We start from the raw sequence: 11,352 nt of genomic DNA on the forward strand, positions 1-11,352 counted from the left end.
GAAGGATATGTGTCCTATTTGGATTGTAACTCTATGAGGTGTCTCATCATTTCCTATTTGGATTAGAACTCTATGAGACACCTAGGGGATATGTGTCTCATTATGAGCTATTTGGTTGTAGTTATATGAGATTTTGGTGAATCCTCATTATATAGGGTAGCTTCTTATGTTTTTGCATAAATAGGAGAGCCTTTTCCTTTGAAAGGCATGTGTAAAGTTGGGGAAATGCTCATGTTTTGAATATAGAATTTGGATTTGTCACCATGCTCGTGAGTGATGTTCACTTTGATTTGGTTTTTCTTGCATATGGAGCTTCTTCACTTGCCATCCTCATGCTTTTGGATTGGCCATCTATAATGTGTGAAATTTATTGTTTTTTTTTTTATTTTTTTATTTATTTTTATAGATTAAGATTTATTGCTTTCATAGATTAAGATTTATTTCTTTCATATATTTTCTTGTGTGAGAGGTTAAGAGTGGTTGTTTTTATTTGCTTTCATAGATTAAGATTTATTTCTTTCATATCTTTTCCTGTGTGAGAGGTTAAGAGTGATTGTTTTTATTTGCTTTCATAGATTAAGATTTATTTCTTTCATATCTTTTCCTGTGTGAGAGGTTAAGAGTGATTGTTTTTATTTGCTTTTAAGATCCTCATTTAATTTCATTAACTGATATTCCTAAAGATCATTTCCAGGAATTGATTTAATCATATTTCAAAATTGAATGGTTGAATATTTGATACATGCAATTACTGAGTTATTTTCTGCACACTTTACTTGCTTTTCTAGGACATTAGAAGTTAATGTATAAATAGTTGCTTACACCTCATCTCAAGAAGGTAACACTTCATAATTGGATGTTGGAGTAACTAAGTATACATTAGTTGTTTTTGATTTCATAGGTTAGTTGAATTTCATTTTTATTATTTGATTTCATAGATTAGGTGAATTGGTTTATCGTTATTTGGTTTAGTAGTTAGTTAGATCTAAATTGGAAGTCATATACAGTGCATGCACGCTTCAAAAGTTTTACGAAACCCCCGGGTTGACAAATTAAATGATAGGCAATTACTTTGCCCCAACATTTTGGCACCGTTGCCGGGCAAGTGTGCATAGGAACTAGCTTTCAGTCTAGAGTTCATATTTTTCATTTTTTCTAGATGCATGATTAAAGCATGTAGATGCATAAATCATTTAGCTGCATATAATTTTTATAAAAATATAAAAAAAATCGATACTAACCATTTATGGACAAAGGATCTAGAATGCAGCCCAAAGACTACATTGAGGAATGGTATCAAGAAGTGGTTATGCCACAATATTTGTCAATTCTTCAAGCGATCCTTGCAGAAAATCGAAAGGTCAAGTCGATTTTGCATATCCTTACAAACAATCAGGTACATTTTTCAAGTTGGGGTATGAGAATTTCAAAAATTCTAATCCGTAAATGGCTTCATTGGAAGCATGGACATACTTAAAAAATAAAAAAAATAGTTTTTAGATAGGTAGGAAAAATAAAAATAATTTTTTAGAGTGTTAGGATAAATTTGATGTTTTGTGGTGTAGTAAGAACGCCCCATATACTAACCCGTTGTAGGAAAATTTGAAATAAAACAAATGGTTGAGAACAAGGAGCGCAAGTGAAGATCACAAACAATAAATTAAGGTATGAGATCGAACCTTTTATTTTTTGAAAAATTCACAGAAGAATCGATTGATAAATCTTGACTATGCTAACAAAATAAATCTCTCAAGTATGCTCTCCTCCTGCACTTCGTGTGACCTGGAGGATCAGAAAAAGAAATTGTTTTGTTAGTATATCATAAAAATTATTTAGCTACAAGAATGCAAATTCTGCAGCTAATTTCTATTTTCATGATTTGATTCAATTTGATTTTTCAATTAACTTAAAAAAAAATTCAAATTCATTTTCTTTATTAATAAATTGTTTTGTTTAAATGAAATTTATATGTATATATTTTCAATTAAAAAAAATGTCTAACATATATGATTTTTAAAAAACAAAGCATTTATAAAAATAAAAAAGAGAAAAAAGAAACAACAACAAAGAAAAACAAATAAACCATTTGCATACATGTTAATGAAAAAAACTCCAAGGCAGACATAACGCAGATCATTAAATACTTGAAAATGAAGGTCAAAATGATGGCATTGTTTTTGGTGACCCCAAGCTGTAAGTTTGGATAGCCTTCCAGTGAATAATTTTTTTTACTCGCTGCATTGTATTTTGTCGAATTCCCAAGTTTGTAGCAAACAACAAAAACCATGAACGAAATATAAAGTAAAACAAAGGCTGATCGAATTCAAGTGGGTCTAGCTTCAATTAAACCTGCAACCAAGAATGTAACTGTTGTTTGCAGGATGCAAGTTTGACTCACGTTCAAAGCAAAATCAACCATGTAGAGAATCATGGGCATGCAGAACTTCAAGAGGTAGCGAATGAGTAATCCACAATGAAGGAGTTATGAAGGGGTTGGAAGAATGAATTTTTGTGCACTGACAGAAAATGTTTGAATTTGTAGCCCTGGGCAAGAGTCGAGTTCAAATTAAATACCAATCTCAATGCATGTTTTACGATTTTCTGAGTATGGATAAGTTGTTTAAAATTATGTTTTGTTGGCAGTGGTTATGGGTTTAATAGCATGTGGAGATTTTATTTAGATTTTTGGGTAGAAAACTTGCAGTCAATCTTTACCACCATTTCATTTTTAATTTCCAGAAATGAATTTTATTGCTGATCACCATTGCAAGAAAACACAGAACTGAAAAAATTCAATTTTTAAACGCAAATTCCGGCCAAATGAAAATGAATTTAGGAAAAATGAGGCATGGGTTTTTTCGGGAACAAGGCAAATTAGATGACCCAGAAACGGTTTCCTCAATTTCGTAACGGTTTGAGAGAAATATGGGATTCTTCGGGACACTATGTCACTGACTGCGTGAGAAAAAAACGGATTTGAAATTAATGCACAGAGACAACAGTGCGACCATCAAATCTGATTCTTGGGATGCTATGATGGTTCGAGGAAACACAATTGTGATTGTCTGTCATTAAATCCATGGATTCAGAAAAAAACGGTTTCGAATAAATCAATTCACAGTGAATTGTTTGAACACGACATGGGTGTTCAAAACATGCATTTCCTCATCTCTTTTCATAGCTAGCAGGTCATTGTCAGCTGGTTCTCTTTGTCACACGGTCATCGCCAGTCAACTGAGAGTTGATCATACCCCCATTGCCCATCATATCCAGGTCACCCTCAAACCTGTAAACTATTCGCTGTATGAACTTAATTTTAGCGTTGCAGAGGCTAACTTGCCAAATTCATGGGAGTGATGCAGAAAATTCATGATCATACACCCAATTCAACTCAAAACTTGGGTTTCATCACTATGTTCATTTCTGGTGCAGTTTTGCTTCTTTTGAATGGTCTCACATTAACTGGAACAGTTGTAGGGATGGTGGTTCTCACTCCTGTTCTCATTTTCTTCAGTCCCATATTGATACCAGTAGCAACTGCATTGTTTGTAGTAGTTGCAGGGTTATTGTCTGCAGGAGGCTTTGGACTGGTAGCCTTATCTACCATATCATGGCTTTACAACTACATTAAGGGCAGACATCCCCTTGGTGCAGACCAGATAGACTATGCCCATGAATATGGTGGGTATTTGCAGAGCAAGATTCAGGATGTTGCTCCAAGAGCTTAAGCAAGCCTTGATAATTATTGGATTTTGTTCAAACTGTGATAAGGGTTAAGATTATGTTCATGTTATGGTATGTTGTAATTGGGGTTTTCTTAAATGGAGCTGTGGATATTGTTAAAAAAAAAAAAAAAAAAAAAAAAAAATTTTTTTTTTTGCTAATAAGAGGCATTGCAATTATCACTAGATTTTGGCTCCAGTAAACCACAAATTTGTTTCTTGCTCTTTGAATTCATTTTTTGTTATTTACTGACTTGTGTTGTTTATTCATAATTTTAGCTACAGAAACTGTGCACATTCTGCAGCTGATTCCATTCTGCAGCTAAACAACGATTCTGCAGCTAATCGACAATTCTGCAACTGATTCCATTCTGCAGCTAAACAACGATTCTGCAGCTAATCGACAATTCTGCAGCTGGAAAATATTTATGCTTTTCTTTCATGAACTTGTTTAATAGTACCGATTCTTATTTTTTATGTAAATGTCATTAACAGAGAAATTGATAACCTCTCTATTTTGATAACATTACAATCCATTGGAGAGGAAGTACTTGTTTTTTGCAGGTTCCAAGAGGAAGAACAAATGACCATAAACAAATAGTGTCTCTCAAAGACCACATTTATTTCACAAGAAAATAATCAGAGCAACAATAGAGATGAAACATCAATGCATGAGCACATGCTAATGCATATCAGATCTAGCAGTTGCAAGCCTTTCAGATTTCAGTGTTTCCATTGCATCCATACTCCTTCAGTCAATAATCCTTCATCTCATTTCCTTTGTAGTCACATTGCATTTCACTTAGTCAGTCAATAAAATTCTCATCTCATATTTTCCTGCCTTGTTTTCACTAACTCATAACCCATTTTCATAAAGACATTCAGCTCACTTACATGCTGATTTGTCCTTTTACTTTCCATTCACTTGTCATTTTCCTTTCCGTTAAATAAACCTTGATCCACTGCAAAATTTTCCATTCATAGTCCTTCAAATCATTGTTTCATGCTCGCGCTAGATGATGAAGGATTCCTTAAGGCCTTCCTTCTAACAAGCCTTGGCCTATCGACATCAACACATTATCTAGGTCCAAGGTTAGAGTCCTTGTTAGTACCTTGAGGCTTGTATGCCTTAATGACAGGCTCTCTCGCCAACAATCATGGGAATACATCAATGTCCCTTGATCGTTGGATCTTGCAAGTGGCTCGACATCGGCTCATTTATTCGCCCTTCGTAAGATGTACTTAGGTACCTTGGCACTCGTTGACACTAATGGTGAGTTTGCCTCGCATTGGTTAATGACATTCATCAATGGTCGGTAATTCAATGACTTCTCTTCATGCTCGATACCGATACATTTATTCGCATGGCTAGAGTTTTACCATCAATTTCATAGCGATTGAAGACTATATCATTTTAGCATTTTGCAACAGATACAACATATTTAGCAGCAGAAATAAAGAATCCACTTCACAACCTCATCCACCATTTATGCAACCAAGAAGTAGATGAGTTCTACATTCCATGATCCAGAAGTAGCCACACTCTTCAATTTCCATAACTCATGCACATCGAAGGTAAGTGAAGGTATGTGGTTTTCTAATTTTTAGTCATACAATTCCTTAAAATACTAAAATTGTAACTTTGGGAAATTCCTCACTTCCTCTTTCACATTGTCATACCTTTAGTTGGGGGGAAGGGACATCATTTCATATTCATATATCATACACCATCACACATTTTCATTTCATCCTAACATACTTAGTCCTAATCAATTATGATTGCATTATGGTTCAAAAAGTTATATGATTTGCAAATAATGTCTAGATTAAGAGCACACTATATGGCTGATCTTAAAGATGCATTCTTAAATATGTTCAATGAATCTTGCTGCAACAAAAAGAAACAAGGTATTGAAACACAAGAACCAATACCAATTAAGATTTGGTTGAAACACAAGAACAAACCAAACATGTTGCAATTCAATATATGACAAGGAATACTTTGCAAAAATAAATAAAATTGTCAAATGCAAGGACATATGATATAAGCCAAGCTCATTCAAAAGCAAAGACGTTGCAAGCAAATCAAAGAAATTAATGCAATATTTGCATGAGGACATGCAATTGCTCTAGTTGGGGGGTATGTTGGGCCTCCAAAATGTCTTCAAAATGACATCCACTTTCACCTTTATTGTCACCATTTCACTCACATGTCACATCTCCATAACCATATAACCTTTCATTAGCCACCATTTTCATAAATATATGGGTTAGGATCCTTATTTACCAAAGTTATTTATTTTATGTGTTTAAAGTGAATTTATGATTAAAAACTAGGAAATTAACATGGTTTCATGTATCTATATATGTGGCTTGAGTTTCATGACATGTGTAGGTTATTTGGAAGCTTCCAAGGCACCCTTATGTGGCCTCCAATGCTCAAATTCGAATTCTCTTCAAAGGAGTCAAAGAAGGATATGTGTCCTATTTGGATTGTAACTCTATGAGGTGTCTCATCATTTCCTATTTGGATTAGAACTCTATCAGACACCTAGGGGATATGTGTCTCATTATGAGCTATTTGGTTGTAACTATATGAGATTTTAGTGGATCCTCATTAAATAGGGTAGCTTCTTATGCTTTTGTATAAATAGGAGAGCCTTTTCCTTTGAAAGACATGTGTAAAGTTGGGGAAATGCTCATGTTTTGAATATAGAATTTGGATTTGGCACCATGCTCATGAGCGATGTTCACTTTGATTTGGTTTTACTTGCATATGGAGCTTCTTCACTTGCCATCCTCATGCTCTTGGATTGGCCATCTATAATGTGTGAGATTTATTGTTTTTTAATAGATTAAGATTTATTGCTTTTATAGATTAAGATTTATTTCTTTCATATCTTTTCCTATGTGAGAGGTTAAGAGAGATTGTTTTTATTTGCTTTCATAATTTAAGATTTATTTATTTCATATCTTTTCCTATGTGAGAGGTTAAGAGTGATTGTTTTTATTTGCTTTTAAGATCCTCATTTAATTGCATTAACTGATATTCCTAAGGATCATTTCTAGAAATTGATTTAATCATATTTCAAAATTGAATGGTTGAATATTTGATACATGCAATTACTGAGTTATTTTATGCACACTTTATTTGCTTTTCTAGGACATTAGAAGTTAATGTATAAATAGTTGCTTACACCTCATCTCAAGAAGGTAACACTTCATAATTGGATGTTGGAGTAACTAAGTATACATTAGTTGTTTTTGATTTCATAGGTTAGTTGAATTTCATTTTTATTATTTGATTTCATAGATTAGATGAATTGGTTTATCATTATTTTGTTTAGTAGTTAGATTGATCTAAATTGGAAGTTAATTTCTAGCATATACAGTGCACGCACGCTTCGCAAGCTTTATGAAACCCCCGGGTTGACAAATTAAATGATAGGAAATTACTTTGCCCCAATAGCAGCGATGAGAAAATCTTTGCAAGGTTGCAGTTCTTGTCTTTCTAAACAACGCTTGTCTACCTGTGTCAGAGCCATGGATCAACGTTGGTCTTCTGCATTGAGATACGATTTGGATGGATGCTGTAGTTTTTACTGTTTGCACTTTCATGGAGACAGAACTAATGCACAGGGATTGCAAAACAAAATTTTCCTTGGCTGCCCTATCCATGCTCAGTTATCCTTCTATGTTATGGAATTCGGTTCCTTTCAGTTTCTTCATCGTTCTTTGCTAGGAAACCTTGTGCTAATAAACATCCTTTATTCTCCATTTTGTTAGCTTCCTTGTTCAGAGTTCGGAGGTCATGGTAGAATGAAAAGGAAGTGAATCTTTGCATTATCTTTCTTATTATTTCAAGGGTCCTGTTTAGCACAGAGCTATTAAGATGGTCGCCAGTGTTAAGGATTTTAATCAGGATTTCAGAATCCCTAAAGACTTGAAGGTTTCCCCCTCTATTTTTCTGAGCAAGCTGACACACTTTGAGTAGTCCAAGAATCTCAGCTTGGTTTTTAGTGCTCTTTCCTAGGCCCCAACTGAGGCTGTCCTTTTTGTGCCCGTCTAAGGAGTAGATTATTCCTCCTGCACCTGATATCCCCGGGTTTCCTTTGGAGGCTCCATCGAAGAATATCGTGACTTTTCCCTATTTTTTCCACCACTTTTGAAAGTCCGCCTCAGAGATCCAAAGCCGCCACTCTGGATTGTGGCTAGATAGGGGGAGGTTCTTTTTGTTGCTGGCTCGTCTTAGGGATTCACCTAGCCAGCTGAACTCTTCAGGGAGTAGAGAATTTTCAGGCTTGTGAGGTCTATTTTCGTATGTCTCCAGCAGTAGAGCTTTGGCCTTGGCAGTCACTGTCTTGGTGGATGACAGTCTGTTGTTGAAGATGACTTCATTTCTTGCCAACTAGATTCCACAACAGATGTATTTTGGAATTGCATTCCATATTTTAGCTCAATTTGATTTGCTCTTCAGAGTGTGAGGATAGTGCTCTTTCCATGAGGCGAAGAGACTAACTACTGAAATCTGCTCAGGGATTTGGGCGTTGAGCCCCAACATTGCTTGCATCCAGAATTCTTGAGAGAAGGGGAAATCAATGAACATGTGTTCAATCATTTCCTGAGCCATGCAGTAGAGAGGGAATCTATGGGGACCAATAATTCCCATTTCTCTAAATTATCTCCAGTGAGGATCCTTTTGTGCATGAGAATCCAATAGAAGAAGTTGACTTTTGGGAGGCCAAATGGGTCCCAAACTTGCTGCCAAAGCTTTGGAGTGTGGATCTGATGCTATTGTTCTTGAAGAGCTGTAAAGCCCAATCGTGATGAGTAAGCTTCAATCTTCCCCCAACCCCACTTGTCCCTAGAATGGAGATGCACATGCGCCAGACCAGAGAGCTTAGCTAGAAAGAGATGGAGTTGAGGGAGCATCCAGTCAGGGGGGCGATGGAGAGCCTAATTACTCCAATTCCCTTCAGAGTCCCAAGTGTATATGTCAGCAGGTTTGTGGATACCTTTTTGGATGAGTTAGTTTCACAAACCTGCAATTTCTGGTGCTAGATTTAGGGGTTGGAGGCCCATGATCTTGTCTTCTCACAGTCCAATTCTTTTCCCATTTCTTGGGATTCTGTAGAGTTGGTCTTTAAAGAACTCCCATCCTTGGCTGCACATCTTCCACAACGTGGTTCCTTTGTGGGAAGCTCCTTTTTCCATATTCTTTATTGAAAGTCTGTGCAGATATTTTTTAATTAGAAATTGACTTACCAGATGTCTTTGATTTGAGAAGATTTTCTAGAGAATCTTACCTCTCAGAGCCAGATTGGCCAACCCGGGATCTCTTACCGGTAGTCCACCTTTAGATGTTGGCCTTTTCACTATGTCCCAACTTACTATATGATTTTTTTTTGGTTTCCCTTTCCTCCTTGCCATAGAAAATTTTGAATCAACTTTGCTAGCTATTCGGTGATCATTTTTGGAGCTAAAAGGAACGAAGCCTGGTAGATAGGAAGGATGAGAGAACTGACTTAGCAAGGGTGAGCTTCCCGACTATGGTAAGCCATTGTTCTCCCCATGCAGTCATTTTTGCCTTGATTTTGCTGATAATTTCCATCCAATGAGGGGCTTTGCTGGTTCCCAAAGTTAAAGGCTAGCCAAGATGCTTGAATTTTTCCCAAGAGACATAGCTGGTGAAGCCCAGGGCTTGGGAAATCCCGAGAATAGTTTGTTGGTCTACCCCCGAACCATACACTGCACTTTTCCTCTTGTTGACCATAGCTCTGGAGACTCTGCAGAAGCTTTGGATTACTCCATTTAAGGCCCTTTCTATTTTAATGGAGGCTCCTCCGATAAGGATAGAGTCATCGATAAACAAGGCATGATTGATTGGGGTTGTTCTAGTTGTCACCATGATGCTAGGAAGAGTCCCATTGAGTTTCTCAGCTAAAAGCTTTTGGTTCAGGGAGTCTACCATTAGAATTTATAGGAAGGGGGACAGGGGGTAGCCTTTCTTGATGCCCCTCAAAGCTTTGAAGTATTTTTCCAGCCTGCCACTTACTAAAGGGGCTATCCAAGGTTCTTCAATGCATGCTTTAATCAATTTTATAATTCAGAACTGAAACCAAATGGAGAAAGAACTTGGAGGAGAAAAGACTACCTTACTCGGTCAACGGCATTCACCATGTCCAGCTTGATGAACATACCTTTCTCTTTGTGTTGTTGGCTGGAATGGATGATTTCCTGCACCAATATCACGTTTTCCAGGATATGACTGCCTTGACAAACCCTCCTTGGTTGGGCGAGATGAGTTTTTCCAGTAGAGGGTTTATTCTATTTGCAAGTAACTTGGTGAGGATTTTGTAGGATGCATTACATAGCGAGATTGGCTTGAATCTGTCGAAAACCACCGAGTTGGATTCATTGGGAATTAGAGCTAGGAAAGTGGAGTTTGTGCTTCCTCCCACTTTGGGTTTTCGAAGGAAGCCTTTGATCATTCGGTACAAATCAGCCTTGATGATGTCCTAGCAGATTCTATAAAAGTGTATGGAGAACCCATCGGGTCCTAGAGCTTTGTCTGGTTCCATCTTCCATATGACATTGTTGATTTCATCTTCAGTGAAGGGCTTCAGGAGTGTTGAGTTATCCTCCTCGTTAACCAGCCTTGGAACATGCTTGAGAAAGTCTTGAGCTTCCTCATCATCCTCCACACCTTATTCCTTGAACAACTGCTAAAAATGAGAGATTGCAACCTATTTTATCAGAGTTGTGCCTTTGAGAACAACCCGTATGGTGAGGTGATTTCAGCAATGTGATTTCTAGAAAGACGGGTTTGAATTTGCTCATGAAAGAAGGCTGAATTTTTGTCTCCAGACGCAAGCCAGAGATTGTGTGACTTGAGCCTTAGGGATTTTTCCTCCTCTCTGAATGACCGAAGGGTGTTGATTTGGAGTTCTTGCTCACTCTAAATTTCTATGTAGGTAATCTCTTGCTTCTCCAGGTCCATTTGCAGATCCAACAACTACTTTTTGTTCTGTTTTCTACGACTAGTGGGGAAGTCTGTGGGATTTTTTATCCATTGTTTCAAGGCTGATTTGGTGGATTTTATCTTTTGCTCCCAGACATAGCTGGGCGATCCATGAACATGGATGGACCATACCTTCTTGAATGTATCCATAAACCCTTCTCTATTTGCCAGAGAGGGCTGAAACAGAAGGGGATTAGCCCCAAGTTTTCTTCTTCTTCCAGCAGAAGGAGGATGGGTTTATGGTTTGAAGTCCACTTTGGAAGAATTTTTGTGGAAATGAGCTTCTTCTCAGAGAGGAAGGTACTCTGAAGAAGGAACTTCTTCATCTGGGCTGAAATATGCTCTACCCCTACTCTGTTATTTTTCCATGTGTAAAGCCCTTTTTTTGGCTTGAAATCCAATAAATCCCATTGCTGAAGTAGGTCTTCCACTAAGGGAAGGAAGTAGTCCCTGCTTCTGATTCCTCCTCTTTTTTCCTTTGGGTCAAGGATTAGATTGAAGTCTCTCGCAATAATGATATTCTTGAGGGAATAGGCTTCAAGGAAACTAGTCAGAGTTTGCCAACATTCTTTCTTTTTTGCATAGAGGATAGGTACATAAAGATTAAAG

At 36.9% G+C, this 11,352-nt stretch overlaps 1 pseudogene; it reads left to right on the forward strand.

Moving 5' to 3' along the window:
- The first annotated feature begins 3,356 nt into the window (after positions 1–3,356).
- Positions 3,357–3,728, forward strand: LOC149191583 (oleosin pseudogene; annotated as a pseudogene).
- Positions 3,729–11,352: the final 7,624 nt, after the last annotated feature.

This window comes from Pinus tabuliformis, chromosome 2_2 (assembly GCF_031772625.1).
Source record: "Pinus tabuliformis cultivar Carrire ecotype Pingquan chromosome 2_2, CPIR1, whole genome shotgun sequence".
In the NCBI taxonomy this organism is placed as follows: domain Eukaryota; kingdom Viridiplantae; phylum Streptophyta; class Pinopsida; order Pinales; family Pinaceae; genus Pinus; species Pinus tabuliformis.